Source organism: Lemur catta, chromosome 4 (genome assembly GCF_020740605.2).
Source record: "Lemur catta isolate mLemCat1 chromosome 4, mLemCat1.pri, whole genome shotgun sequence".
NCBI lineage: Eukaryota > Metazoa > Chordata > Mammalia > Primates > Lemuridae > Lemur > Lemur catta.
The window spans coordinates 25,035,238-25,050,928 of record NC_059131.1 but is presented as its reverse complement, the minus strand read 5'-3'; positions in this window follow the sequence as shown (position 1 = coordinate 25,050,928).

Genomic DNA, 15,691 nt, shown 5'->3' with positions numbered 1-15,691 from the left:
TTGTTTACATTATTATTATATCTCATGGTATGTTTTTCTAAGTTCTTATTGTTGACCCTAGTTTATTTTTTACACTATTCATGTACCTCAACTTCTTGACAAGTTGAGGTACATCAACCTGTCCATCAACTTGTACCTCAACTTCTTTCTCTTTCTGTGAGGTCACTGACATGCGCCTCTCTGGTTTTCCTACAACTCTGATCACTCCTTCTTGGTCTCTCTTTTGTGCTGTCATGCATCATGCAGCACCTAAATGAGGTAATTCCACAAGCCAATGTTGACCTTTTGCTTTTATTTCTCTGATTCATGCTTTTGTGTTCACACCAATCTGATAGCATTGGACACCACTGTTTGTCAAAGTCTCCCAGATCAGACTCCTCCAAATTCACTTTCTAAGCAGTTCATAAGATTTCTCCTCGTGGATATCCTCCTCATGGGTCACATCACATCACACCCAACAAGCAAAGAAAATCTTTTCCTAAAATTCACTCCCTTTTTTTAGCATTTCTTGCTGCTAGTAGCCTCAACATTATTTTATTTCAACTAGAAACCCCGAAGTCATCTGTAAATTTTCCCTGTGCCTCATCATCTGAATCTAGTCTGTCTATTGTATCAAAACATTTTCTTATTTAAGGAAATATTCCTTTTTCTTCCTCCCCACATCAGCCCCATAGCTGAAGACCTCATCAGCACCCACTATACAGTGCCCAGCTCATCTTGCTACTGGTCTCCTTGCCTCGCCGTTACTCATTCTGCCAAACAAAAATGGATAGATGATCCCAAAACAGCCCATGAAACATGCTAGTCTCGATTTCGAGAGCATGATGTAGTTCCATATTTTTCATCTCCTACTTTCCCTCTAATATCTTCTTTCCCATCTTATTTATTGAACCTGATTTCTGACTAATTCCCATTATAAGGTTTGTAATCCAGTAGTCCCCTCTTCCCAAATATTTTCCTACTGATCTCTCTCTTAGTATCTTTGTTCTTGCTGCCCCTCTATCTAGAATGACATAATTCTTGCCTCCACCTCTTCAAATGCTATTTCTCCCTCAAAGTCCGCCAAAGTCCCCTTCCTCTGACTAAGTCAACACACCCCCATTTCTAATATCCTCCCACATTGAAGTTCTAAGCCACTTGTCACAACACTAAATAAATGGCTGCAGCTTCTCAGATGCCTCTCTCAAGCAAGGCCTTGTAGAATTGTTGCATCCTAGTGAATGCACCAACATTCTAGCTGTGATTGCTGAATTTGCACTTTCAGAAACTCAAATTCTTCTGATCACTTAGGTATGATCAGACTCTGATTAGTAGAAGAGAGAAAAAAAAAAGTAGATTGAATTAGTTCTAAGTCCAGCCCAGCAACACACAGCCATGTGTGTGGATTTAGAAAGCTACTCAAACTTTCCTGTCTTTAATTCCTCATGGTTAAAATTGGAGTATTAATATCAACTTTCCCAATACACTGTTATGGAAATTGAAATTAGACAATTTATGTAGAAGAACACTATAAAGCATTATACAAACGTACAGACTTATTACTAATTCATGATAACAAAATTCATGAGATACTTAGTTTTAAGCCATAAACTTAATTTAATAATTTATAAAGAGGAATAAAGATTTCTGCTGACTGGAGAGATGTACATGCTCTCAAGGTGAAACTTGGATTAAAGGATCTAACGAACTAAGTAAATAATTATAAGGTTTTTGGAAAATGAATCTTGGGATTTGAATGGTCTTGAGTGATAACTTGCAGTAATCCTTGATCTCTTAAGGGAGTAGTGTGTTGGTGGTGGATATAGGAACATTGGACTCATTTCTGCAGATACTGAACCCCAGCATGGCATGGAAATTTGTGTTAGCTTTGAGAACAGAAAACAGTTACAATTTCTGAATACGTGTATCCCCCACGGAATGGGAAATCAGTTATACTTTATCACTGACAATTAACTCACAAAGATAATCTGGTTTATGATGTTTTCAAGTCTCTCAACATCATACTATATCTAAGAATGAATTGCTTCCTCCTCTGAATCCCATTATAACTTTATTGTAGTATGTCGGAAACAGAATGCCTGAGACCATACACTAGCTGTGTCACTTACTAATTAGGTTATCTCGAGCAAGCCTCAGTTTTACCATCTCTGAAATCAGAATAATAATGTACTTACATAATAGGTTGTATTGAGGATTAAATGAGTTAATGAGTGCAACATAGTAAGTACTCAATAAATTTCTTATGTGATGTTAGCACCCATTTCATTTTGATTTGTGTTGTAACTGTCTCTTTGCATATCTGTCTACTCTACTAGTAAACATCTTCAGAATACAGATTCTGTCTTATTCTACTTTGTTACCTTCTCAGCACCTTCCAAACATTTTGCTCGCTGAAAGTGTTCAATATATTTGATGAATAAATCCAGGGCTGTTTTTTGTCTTGCTTTACCAACTAATATTTGATATCAGAGGATTCGTAAGCCCTCCTTCAAGGCCAAAGTTATGTTTTATACTCCTTTTGTTTCTTTCAAACAACAGACACTTAATAAATATTGATGATTGACTGTACATGAAGTAGTTTCTAACATCATGAAACCTGAACATTGGAGCATGTTGGTCCAGGATTTTTATCCCATATTGTACTTTATCTTCTGTTTTGCCATATGCCCTCAGCTCGTATAGTATCAATCAAGAGTAGCAATGACTACAATAGTGCCAATTATGTGCAAAGCCAGATGTAGAAGCGTTACAAATCTCATCACAGAAGCAAGCACTTCTGAGATAATAAAATATTAATTGGTACCTTACTAAGACTTTGTAAGAAACTGAACAGCACAAAGAATTAATAACTCCACACTGTTTGCAACATGACAGAAAACAAAAGCTATGAGAACAAGACCCTTCATGCACTGTGTGGAGAAACTGCAAATTTGAAAGGGTGACACTCACGATGCTCTGTTTTCTTCAGAAACAGGAAATAAATCCTTTCCTCAACCAATATCATGGGTCGCTATTGATAGTACCGCCCTGCAATGCACAATATTATCATAAGATAATTATTTTCCTTATTATGCATAAGCCTATTTTGATGCCTCTTTATTCTCTAGAGAAGAATTTACATTTAAATATTGGATAATTAAATTACATCAGAATTTTTCAGCACCAAAAATATAGTTCTCTCTCTGACTCTCCAGGAGAAATGACTTGCTCTATTTTACTCTATTGTATTTTACAGCTGAAAACTATATTTTTTAAAAATTAATTTACATATCTATTTCACAAAATACAACCTATCTTCAATTAGACTATGAGCTAACATAGCCAGAAGTCCTATGTTAATTATCCCTCTAAGTACCTAGGACCATGTCCAACACATAGCAGTTATTTAATAAAAAGTTGTGAAGTAATTTAATGAATGAACAAAGATCAAATATATACTTAACCAAATGTCAAGGTTCAAGGAGTTTCAAATACAGTATGAGAACTAATACTTTCCTGTAAAAGGCTCATAATAAAGTTGAAGACAAAATATGCAATTTCAATTCAAAGATAATATAAAGTTTTGATTTCTAGTTATAAAGAGTACCTCCTACCATCAACAACTATAAAATTGGACAAAATCATAGAGATAAAGGAGTCCTGTATTTTCCTTAGTTCTATCCTTGGAGACAGTTTCCCAAAATATTAATAGCACAGATAATTGGAGCCCAAGCAGGGCCCAATGGTTTGTTAAACTGAGAAGACAGACATGAGTTTGAGGTTGCAGAATCTGCAGAAATCTTCATGGAAGGAAACCAGAGACAATTGACTTACAGTTGAGGTGGATTTTAAAAGTCTGTGTGGAAATTCCCTAAGAGTCCTTGGCCAAAGTCTGGGATACACATACACAGGGTGAGACTACATGAGGTATATCAGTAAGGGACAGCTATGGGGTTGACAGCAGAATAGAGGCTCAACAATTGTGGGAGACTTTGGAGTATTGTACTAGCCAGAGTAGGCACACTTTGTTCACACCATAGTTATCCAAACAAAACATAAAAAATCCATGCCTTAGAAGTGAAAACTATAGTATGGAGTAAAAGGTACTCTATATCCACCATATCTAAAAATGAGCATTGACAAGATTCACAAAAAAGACCAAGTTTTCAATTTAAGTCCTAACATGGTTAGAGGGGTTTTTTAAATATATTAAACTTCCAGTAGGATGAATATGATTCACCCTAATAAAACTAAGAATATACAAGTTCAGAGTGATCGTCCAGTAAAAGAACTTCCTGATAAAAAAAAGAATCAACATTCTTCAGAAGAATATAATAGAACACAAGTCCTCTTTAATGTGTCATCTACTGTCCAGTAGTAGATATGAAAAAACAGGAAATGAGAACTATATTTAAAAAAATGCAGACAAAAAACTGACCCAAGATAATCCAGATGTTGGATCTAGCAGACAAAGTATATGTGTGTGTGTGTATATATATTTTTTTTCAAAGAATTAAAAGAAAATAATTAAATTCAATTTAACTTAATTCAAATAATTAAAGAATAATATAATCTTAGTGCATGAACACATAGACATCTTCACAGAACAATAGAAACTATAATAAAGGAAACAAAAGGAAACTCTATACTTAAAAAATATAAAACTGACATGGAAAATTTAGAAGATTGAAAATGACAAAAGAAAGGAAAGTAAATTTAGAACAGGTTTTCATACTATTAACATCTTTCATTAATATAATGCATTTATAATAACATTATTGTTTCTTATTGTTTCTGGACAATTCTCAGCCATTATTGCTTTAAATATTTCTTCTCCGTTCTTTCTTCTCCTTTTGGTATATCCTTTACTGCAATGTTACACATTTTGTATTTGTCTGACAGGTCCTGGATATTCTGTTTTGAATTTTTTGTTTTGTTTTGTTTTGTTTGTATTCAAACACAGTTTTTAAAAAACACTGATTCTTTCTTTGGCCATGTCCAATCTACTGATAAGTCTATCAAAGACATTTGTCCTTTTCTTTACAGTATTTTTGATTTCTTGTATTTCCTTTCAATTTTTTTTTTGAGTTTTCATCTCCCTCATGGCTTATATTACCTATCTATTCTTGCATATTGTCTACTCTTTTCATTAGAACCCTGAAAATACTAATCACAGTTATTTTAAATTCCTTATCTGATAATTCTAAAATCTATGTCACATCTGGGTCTGGTTCTGATGCTTCTTTTGTCTCCTAAGACTGTGTTTTCTTTTCATAATAATTTTCTGTTGAAAGCTGAACATTATGTATTAAGTAGTGGGAACTGAGTTAACTAAGCTTTTAGTGTGAAGTTTTACACTAAATCAGGCTAGGAGCTGAGCTAAATTTAATGTTTGCTGTAGGTATAGGTACAAGAATTTTTAGTTTCCTCTAGTTTCTTTTTTCTTTTGTTTGCTTATTTTTTCTTCCCTGTTGTTTTTGAGTTTCTCTAAGTACTCCTTCTTAAATAGAATCTGTGTCTTGCAGTTCTCTCAGTTGTAATCTGTTATGATACCTTACACCAGAGCCCTGTTGATGTGGCAGAAAGGGAAGAATTGTTATCTTACGACTGAATCTTAGGTTTCTAGTGGGTCTAAGTCTCTGGGCTGTGATGTTTAGAATCATTTATTAGCCTTTCATTTGTTTGTTTGTTTGTTTGGTCTATGTGAGGCAGAAAGGCTAGAAAAGGTTGTAGTTGTCTGTCTTTCATGTCAGATAAAACTCAGGTAAAGTGGTTTCCCTTGGAGGGCAGGCATTTGTTTTGGAGAACTTTCTGGGCTTATTTAAAACTGGTTAATTTTCTCATTTTCTTGCCTAAAACAAAGGGGATTTTGTTTTCTCATCTTTGCTCTGAGAACCCGGTTGGGCTACTAGAGGTAAAACTCATAAAAGGGTGAGTGCCTCCCCCTCGAAAACTAGTTCCCCAGAAGTTCTGTCAAGTCAATCTGCACACTCAGACTCCAGCAATTCCTCAAAATTACCATGGAAATGTTTTTGCCTGTTTCTGGCTCCAGGGGATTTTGCTTCACTTTAGCTGATCTCAGCTGTGATTATATTTAATTTACGTGTCTCTCCAGATTTCAGAAGAGTAGTTGGCCCTGTGACCCCAGTTCTCCCATAGATCTAAGAAAAGTCATTAAATTTTCAGTTTGCTTGTCTTTTTCTTATTAAAAGGACAGGGGAGTGATGACTTTCAAGGTCTTTACATGTTAGAGCTTAAACTAGAAGTCATCAGTTGATTTTTGATCAAGTTGCAAAAGTAATTTAATGGGTATCCTTGAACATTTGGACAAACAACTAGATTTATATATGAAAAATAAATGACTAGCAAACAGTACTTTATAACATGCAGGAAAATTAAATTAATTTAAAATAGATAATGGACTGAAACAGAAAAGGCAAAACTTGAAAATATTTAGTAGAAACACAAAATAAAATCCTCACAATTTGAGGCAAGTAGAGATTTATTAGAAAAAATACACTAAAAAAACTCAAACTATAAAAATATATTGAAAAATTTGACTTTATTAAAATTGAAAATGTCTACTCTTCAGAACTACCCATCAGGGGCAATGTACACCATTTGGGTGATAGGTACACTAAACACCAGATATCACCACTAGACAATTCATCCATGCAACCAAAAACCACTTGTACCCCTAAATCTATCAGATTATAAATAAATAAATAAATAATTGTGAAATGTTAAAAATGATACCATTTTTTTAAATGATGCAGACTTTGAGCTATATATTTATATATGTATATATATACACATATACATACATAAACAACCCCTGTGGTTCAATAATAAGAAAATTCAATAAAAACAAATAGGCAAAAGCCTTGAATAAGTACTTTATAAAATGAGATAAGTGGCTAAAAGCAAATAAAAACAAGCTAAATATCATTAATCGTTAGGAAAATGCAAGTTAAAACCACAATGAGATATAATTTCACACTCACAATAATAACAACATTTTAAAACTCAAAATATTGGCAATACGAAGTGTTGGCAAAGATTTTTAAAAGCTGGAACTATCACATGTTACTGATGGGAGTGTAAAATGCTACAATCAGGGAAATAGTTTGGAAGGTTCTTACACATTTAAAAATACACCTTTCTTATGGTTCAGTAATTCCATTCACAGGTTTAATCAACCAAGCATCCATCTAGAAAAATATTTTACATAAATGTTTATAGAAGCTTTATTCCCAATAGCCAGAAACTAAAACAACCCAAATACCTATCACCAGGTGATTTAAAAAATAGGTGACTATTCATATAATACTTAACAATAAAAAATGTATAATCTGCTAAAAACACAATATAGGTTAATCTTACAGACACAATGATAAACAAAAGAAGTCAGAATCAAAGATATAATAATATATGATTTCATTTGCTTGAAATTATTTAGACTACTAAAATATAAGAGAGACTTCTGGACTTTGGAGATGATGGAAATGTTTAATATATTGATTCCATAGGTGTAAACATTTGCCAAAACTCATTAAACTCTTCACTTAAAAATCTGTGCATGTTATTGTAAATCATATTCCATTAAACTTGATTTTAAAAATAGATTTTTGTTTGATTCTCAATTTGCTACCCTATGTCTAGAGGGATACCTGGAACATAACAGGTAAACATTTGTCTAATTAATTAATTGATTAAAATGTATGAATAATTAAATGACTGAATATAAGATAACATATAATGCAGCTCTGGGATGAATTATACAGAAATAATTACTGGAGAAGGTCAAAGAAGACAGAGCTTGGTGAGAGAGCTTGGAGGGGAGGTTAAGGTGATTGGACCTTGAAAGACACATCAATTATAAACAGGAACTGGCTCCCTCCTTGAGGAAAGAAGGCACAGAGACAGGAATCAATATGAGTATTCTTGGGATAATGAAGAAACGTATCTTGATCTGAAAGCTCTCTTTGGAATTGTAATAAATGATCTTTAATCAATACTAGTGGTATGTTGGATGGATTGAATTTATGAATGAATGGAATCAGCACAAGGATTTAAATTCAGTTAAATCAACAAGTATTTCTTGATTATTTTTTCTGAGCACGTCCACTTCTACCACCCTAGTTCCAGCCACCAAAAAGTTCCCTGTTTATGGCCTCCTACTTGGTCTCCCTAGTTTTAGCCTTTTATTCCTTTATCCCTCAGTCTCACATCAGCTTACATAAATTATTCAAAGAAACCCCTGTTCAAAACCCTCAAATGATTTCCCATTGCTCTAACAAATTAAATCCAGACTTTTTCAATAGCCACAAGAGCCTTCATGAGCTATGCCTGATTAACTCTCCAGACCCATTTCCCACCATCCTGCCTGGGCCCATCCTGGTCTGGCTCTCTGGCCTTCTTGCTGTGATGGGAATATGCCACCGCTTTCTAACCTTATGGTCTTTACCTAGAATGCTGTTACCCAAAACAGCGAAGCTTGCTTAATCACTCCATTCAACACTCGGTTCAAATGTTACTGCCCTGGAGAAGGAAGACTTATTTCATCATGCTATCAAAAATAGAATCAAAATTCATCCCTTCACTCTCTAACCCCTTACCCTGGTTTATTTTTCATGATAGACTTCACATCTTCACAACAGCATGTCATTCAGTTATTTTTTTGCTTGCTGATTATCTGAATCTTTCTCTACCTCTTGAATAGTGAACAGGGCTCTTGTTAACTAGTGATTCTCCAACGTCTTTTTTGAGTGAATGAATGGATCAGAAAAGCCTAGCTCCAACACTAATTAGCTGTGTGAACTTAGATAAGTTACTTAAATTATATAAGCCTTAGAGTCATCATTCTGTTAATGGAGGTAAAAATAGACTACTTTTGCCCAGGGTTTTATGAGGATTAGATTGAAAAATATATTTCAAGGACCCAAAATAGTGCCAACCCAGAGTAAACAATGAATAAATGATAGTCCCCACCAGTTGGATATACCAAATGCTCCAGCACCTTATAAGATGACAAGTGTTAAGTTTCTTCCATTTATAGTATAGGTAAAAAGATATAGTTATGTATTCCCCATAATGCTGTGGGCTTTTCTTTTCAGAGGCCCCTTCTGTATAGCCACTTAAGGCTCTAGAAAGCCCACATGGAAGTTTTTTAGCCAAGTTCCAGGCCATAAGGCTTCATGTTTTCATTTATTTGATACTTAAAACAGACTCAGCTGACATACTCTATCTGTAGAACAACCGTTTATAGGGATTACAGTTATTGTGATTCCTTGAGGCAAACTGACTATAAACTTGTTTAAGAGAAAATGAAAAAAAAAAGTCTCACTTTTCATGTCGGTTCAAGTTATTGGAGTTTTGGTTCTAACATGATTCCAACCATATAAAAATTCAATCTGAAGTGAAGATGTTTACAATGCATTGGTGAATACACCATGAAGGGATGACACATCACATGAGCCATGACCAGGTTCACAGTTACAGCTTCCCAGACAGGTTATGCAAGAGGGTAAACACCATCATTCCCACCACAACAAAAAAGTGAGTTTCCAGACCCATCCAACCAAACTGGCACACATAATTTGTGTTCACTCTGTATTGTAAAAACACTTTTTAGTTTCAGGAACTAACTGGAAAGACTGTAAGGACAGAAGCTCATTTTATTACATACAGCTTTATTATTTTAAAATATTTAAGCATCGTGTAAGTTGTCCTGGGGTCTCTGAAGACAGATTTTATGTGGCCACAGTCATTCAGAGGAATTTTATGCAGAAGTCCAGGTAGCTCCCCAACTAGTTTCACCACCCCTATTCTAATCTATCTTATACATTTCTAGTAGAAGGATATGCCCAAAATGCAATATTTTTGCTGCCAGTCCAGGCCACAGGCTCTTATTGGGTTCTCCGTTATTTATGGTTTGAAGCCCAAACTCTTGAGGTTGGCATTCAGAGGCCTGAACATTTGGCCTTTGATTATCTTTTTACTCTTATCTTCTACTACTCTCTTATATACAGTCTCACTTCTCACTAAATATCATTTCCAAATTGGTGTTTTTCCATCTCTGTGTCTCCCTCGCCTCATTTTCCCTTGTAGTAGACCATTACACTTCTCTTTTTCCGTCTAAATCCTTGCAAAACTCTTGTTTACCTTGAGAATCTAGTAGTTTCATTTTTGTATTTTATGTCCACCCTTTATAATGCTACAGGTTTTAGATAGGACTGTTTTTGTACCTATGACATAATTGTAGTTCATTTATTTTACTCATGCCACAGATTCCTACTAGGTGCCAGGTACTATGCTAGGCACCGAAGCTTCAGTATTGAACAGACTAGATTGCTGATCTCATGGCATTTCAGTTAGTGGGCCTTCAGGTATAATGGCACAAATAAATGCAAAATTATAACCATAACAATGAATGAGAGGTACAAATGCTATTATAGTCAATTTGACCCAGTGGAGGATTAGGGAAGGGTAGCATAAGGAAATGACAACTAGAATGTTGAAATCTGATAGCAACTTCAACTTTACTGGATAAAGAGGATGAGAAAGAGAGTTTCTGGCAGAGTGACCTGTGCTGGGAGGGTGGGGGGAAAATGCAGGCTCCTCACCACATAACAGAAACCCTGAGCTAGCTTGGAGTGCTCAGCAAAGTTGTTACAAAGTAGATTAAATAAGTACCAAGAAAACTACTGGTAGGGGTAGGGGAAAGTGTGCAGTACTTTCTTGGGTACCTGAGCACTTTCTTGCCTGGAAGTGACCATCGTAGATCAGCCCTGACTGCTTCAGAACTGCTTTCATTGTCCTATAGTGTCCTTTAGCTAATTGTAATACTAAAATCCCTGCCTAGTGGAAAACTGCAATATCATTAACATAACATGGGTTGCATGACTGTGTATGATGATGATGATGATGATGGTACTGGGCCTGTGTGGTTTGTTTCACTGTGAACAAGCAAAGATACAATGTACAAACTTTTCCTCACTTATTGGGAAGGAATTTAAAGCAAGACCACAGGGTGGGCAGATGCAGGTTTTTCACACAAAAGCTCCTGTAGAAGAAATTCCTGTGCGCCCAGGAGCAAGCGCCCTAGTAACCTCTAATAAACTCATCTCACCGGACTTGTCTGAGTCATTCTTTGGTCTCTCAGCTCCCTCTCAGTTTGGGAGGTGGTTTTTCTATACTGTTCCAAGATTTTCCCGAAACAAGGGGAATAGGGCAATGAGGTACTGAAAGAAGTTAGTGTTTAGAGAGAGAAGGATAGTATAGAAAGATAAGGTTGGCAAGTTAGGTAGTGGGCAGGCCATGAGTGAAATTCCAGGCCAGTGATTCTGAAATGTTTTAGTCTCAAGAAATCTTTATACTCTTAAAAGTTACTGAGAACACCAAAGAATTTTTGCTCATGTGCATTATATCTATCAATACTTACTATTGCATAAATTAAACCTGAGAATTTTTTAAAGTACAGTTGACCCTTGAACAATACAGGGGTTAGGGGCACCAACCCCTGCCACTCACCCTCACCCCGAGATGGTAAAAAAATCTGTGTATAACTTTTGCTACCCCAAAACTTAACTAATAGTAATCTACTGTTGACTAGAAGGTTTACCAATAACATAAACAATTAACACATTTTGCATTTTATATGTATTATATGCTATAATTCTTATAATAGAGTAAGCTAGAGAAAAGAAAATGCTATTAAGAACACTATAAGGAAGAGACAATATATTTATTAATACTATTTATTAAGTGGAAATGGATCATTATAAAGGTCTGCATCCTCATTGTCTTCACAGTGAGCAGGCTGAGAAGGAGGAGGAAGAAGAAGGCTTGGTCTCCCTGTCTCAGGACTGCCAGAGGGGGTAAAAGTTTGCATACAAATTGACCCAAGCAGTTCAAAGCCATGTTGTTCAAAGGTCAACTATATTTTTCTTAGTCTGTTGGTGCTGCTATAATAAAATACCACAGATCAATTTATAAGTGATGTAAATTTATTTCTTATATATAGTTCTGGAGGCTGGGAAGTTCAAGATCAAGATACCAGCAGGTTTGGAATCTGGTGAAGGCTTGGTCTCTGCTTCTAAGATGATGCCTTGGCCAGGCACAGTGGCTCATGCCTGTAATCTTAGCACTTTGGGAAGCTGAAGCAGGAGGATCCTTTGAGGCCCGGAGTTCAAGACCAGCCTGAGCAACACAGTAAGACCCTGTCTGTACAAAAAATAAGATGCCTTGAATGCTGTGTTCTCCAGCATTCAAGAAGATAAAAACTATAACCTCATGTGGTAGAAAAGATGGAAGCGGTATGAGCCTACTAGCTCAAGCCTTTTTATAAAGACCCTAATCCCATTCATGAGGGCTTTGCTCTCATAATTTAATCAACTCTTAAAGGTCCTGCCTCCTATTACTATCACAATGGTAATTAAGTTTCAACATATGAATTTTGAGTACACATTCAGATGATACCAGTATTAATTCATTTAAACCTTTAAAAATAAATTTATTACGTGTTAACATGAATAACATGATTTTTTTAGTTTAAAAATAACTATGTATTGCAAAACAAAAATATAAGTGAGGAGAGTTATACTGTTTTGTTTTTGCCAATCTCTACTATTTGCCCTATGGAAGATAACTGGATTCACAAATCTGTTTCTATATTTGTTCTCTTATGATATCACAGGTCATGTGGAAAACTCCAGTTTCTCTAGGTAGATAATTGTGTTAGTCTGAAATAGAAAACAAGGAAATAGGAAAAGATTTAGGAAGAATAAACATGAATTTAGTTTGGCTGAGTCAAGGTTGAAGTGTCTCTGAGACATCTCAAAAAAAATGACAAGCAGTTGGCCATATATGCTCAGAGCACAGAACAAAGTTATGAGCCATGTGCCTATGGTAATTAGGAAAGCCACTGGTGGCAATAAGTTTGCCTAGGAGAGAGTATAGAGACAGGAGAATGTAGAACCAAACCTTGAAGAATTCTTAAACATAATGCTTGAGGTGAGGAGGCCACATTTGCAATGCAAAAAAAAAAAAAAGAGAGAGACATGGTAGCCACAGAGGTGGAAGGAAAACCAGGAGAGTATTCTGTCTGGAATGACCATGACAGTAAGATTGCTGAGAAAGATAGCATTCAAGTAACATTTTTCTTTTGTTCTCTAATGTCACCTTGGAAGCAAAAAAAAAACAAAAAACCAGAGATCCAAACATCCAATATATGAGAATGGAACTCAATTGTGTAGAAATGCTGTTATGAATCATAGACTAAAATATTAGTAACATTTTTACATGTTACATATGTTACATAGTCATTACAAGAGGATAAGCAATGCAGGTAAGAGAAACTATGGATGCTTTACTCTTTCAAACAAGCCTTAGGGGAAACATTATATGAAAATGTTTCACCTTTGATTAAAAGTAGAAGATCTTTCAGAGTTCTACAGGATCTAAGTTGCATGACCATTGCATTCCTGCTTGTGAAGCTGTTATGTGTTAAGGTCTTGAATGTGTTTAGAAATCATGATCCAATGCAAGCTGCCATATTTCCCTCCTGAAACTCTTTTAGTAAGAGAACTATCTCAGAAAGCAAATGTATCTGATCCTATGTAAGATGTTTGCTATGGGAATTAATGAATTTAATGCAAATTTTAGTCTATAATATTGACTAATTTGACCAATATGGAGCAAGGAGCAAAAGAAAGAAAATGAAAGTTGGAGAAGCAAACAGCTGAGAATTTTCTTTATGCTTAGTAAAGAGAAACCAGAGGGTACCACACTATCTGACCAGAGCAGCCAATATTTTAGCACAGCAACCAACCATGTGTCAAATACCATGACAGTTACCTCAGATAAAAATATGGAAAAAAAAACATTTATATTCTGAAGATAGGTATGTGTAAATATATAATTCCAAAACAATGTTCTTAATGCCAATTTTTTCTTAGTCTTTCTTTCTAAAACTCCTGTACCAATGATTCCCAAATCCTTCTCTCTAGTCCTGATATTTCACCTGAGATTCAAGCTGAGCTTTTCTACTTGGTTGTCTCCACATCTGAAACTCAGAATGCTAAAGTTGTGGCATTAAAAAGGACTCCAAAGATCTTCCCATACTATGTCCACGTTTTACAAGTGACAGACACAATCTGTGGATGTTGATTGCTCTCCCCCAGTTTGTCTTTCTCCTTAGTCAGTGTCTGAAATGGAGATAGAACCTGAATGCCCTGACTTGCATTTCTTCTTTCCCCCATGATTTAATTTGACATAGGCATCGACCCCAAGGTACTGTGAGAAAAGCACTGATCTAACCACCTTAGGAAATAGAAAGATGAGTAAGACACTCCAAGCAGCTAATAATCAAGTACAGAGAATAAATATATAACATAAGGCAAAATATAAATGCTCAATGAGACCTATAAAGAAAGACCTATAAGGATTTAAATGAGGAATAGTGTGCATTGTTTTGTTTTTATTTTTTAAGATGTGATATGCATTTGTATGTTTCTTCATGAGTTTAGCTATCCTCCTAACCACATTTACTTCCACACATCAAATATACAGTCAGTGTGGACATAGTTACTTGTCAAAAGAAAGCCACAAATTAACTTCAGGAACATAGCTGGAGTTTGGTGTATTTTTCCCCAAAAAGGAGCATAAATTCATTAACTCTCTGAGTCTGGGCAAATATGGGGGTGAAACAGATACTGAGGCGCAATAGGTAAAGCAATTTGAGCCCAGTGAACTCAGCATATTGCAGAAACTGCACATTGGATCATGAGACAAGCCCTCAGGACTTCTTCCCACTCTACTGCAACATTTCAACATAGCTTTGCATTCAGAAAACAACTTATTTATTTATTTCGACTGCAGTAACCATGAGAGAGAGTCGGCTTTTGAATTGCAGCATCGACAATAGTTCTTCCTGTCTTCTCTGAGACTTCTCCAGGTTCAGAACTCATTAGGGAAGCAGAGAGAAATGCAGAGCTCACTAAAGTGAAATGCATATCACTAGGAACCTTTTCAATTCAAGTTTGCAGAGAGAATACCTGTTAGGAAAAATGTTACTGCATGAGATCCCTGAAGTCCTCTTATGAACTGTGAGTGATGGTAATAAGGAACAAGAGTTCAGCAAAATCCACTGAGAATCTAAATTTTAAAAGAAGTCTGATTGGCATTTTCCTAGGTTATACCCCCTGGCTCAGAAAAAGGAGGAAAAATACGACAGTGAAAAAGCAACATCAACCCTCCCTGGGTCCTCCATAACTCTTATACCTGCAAAATTCAAAGCAGCATAAAATGATCATAGATTCATTTCCAGGGCAGTAGGAGAACTACGGGGGAAATGTCCTAAGTCACACTGAAAAGACTAAAAAACAAACTTCAGAGGAGAAATTATAGGCAAGAACTCTGAGAAATTATCCCTCGTGACATCAACACACACAACATATTTATACAAAGACACCACAAAATATAGGACTAAAAAATTCAAGAGGTAGCTTGGTACAAAGCAGGGCTTTTCAAACCTTAATGAGAATCTGAACCACCTGGAGCACATGTTAAAATGCAGATTCTGATTCAGTAGGCCTGGGGTAGAAACTGGGATTCTGTATTTTTAACAATCTTCCAAATAATGCAGCAGATTCTGTGGACTCATGGACCACATATGAATAGCAAGGGGAAGGCACGGCAGGGAGAAGGAAAG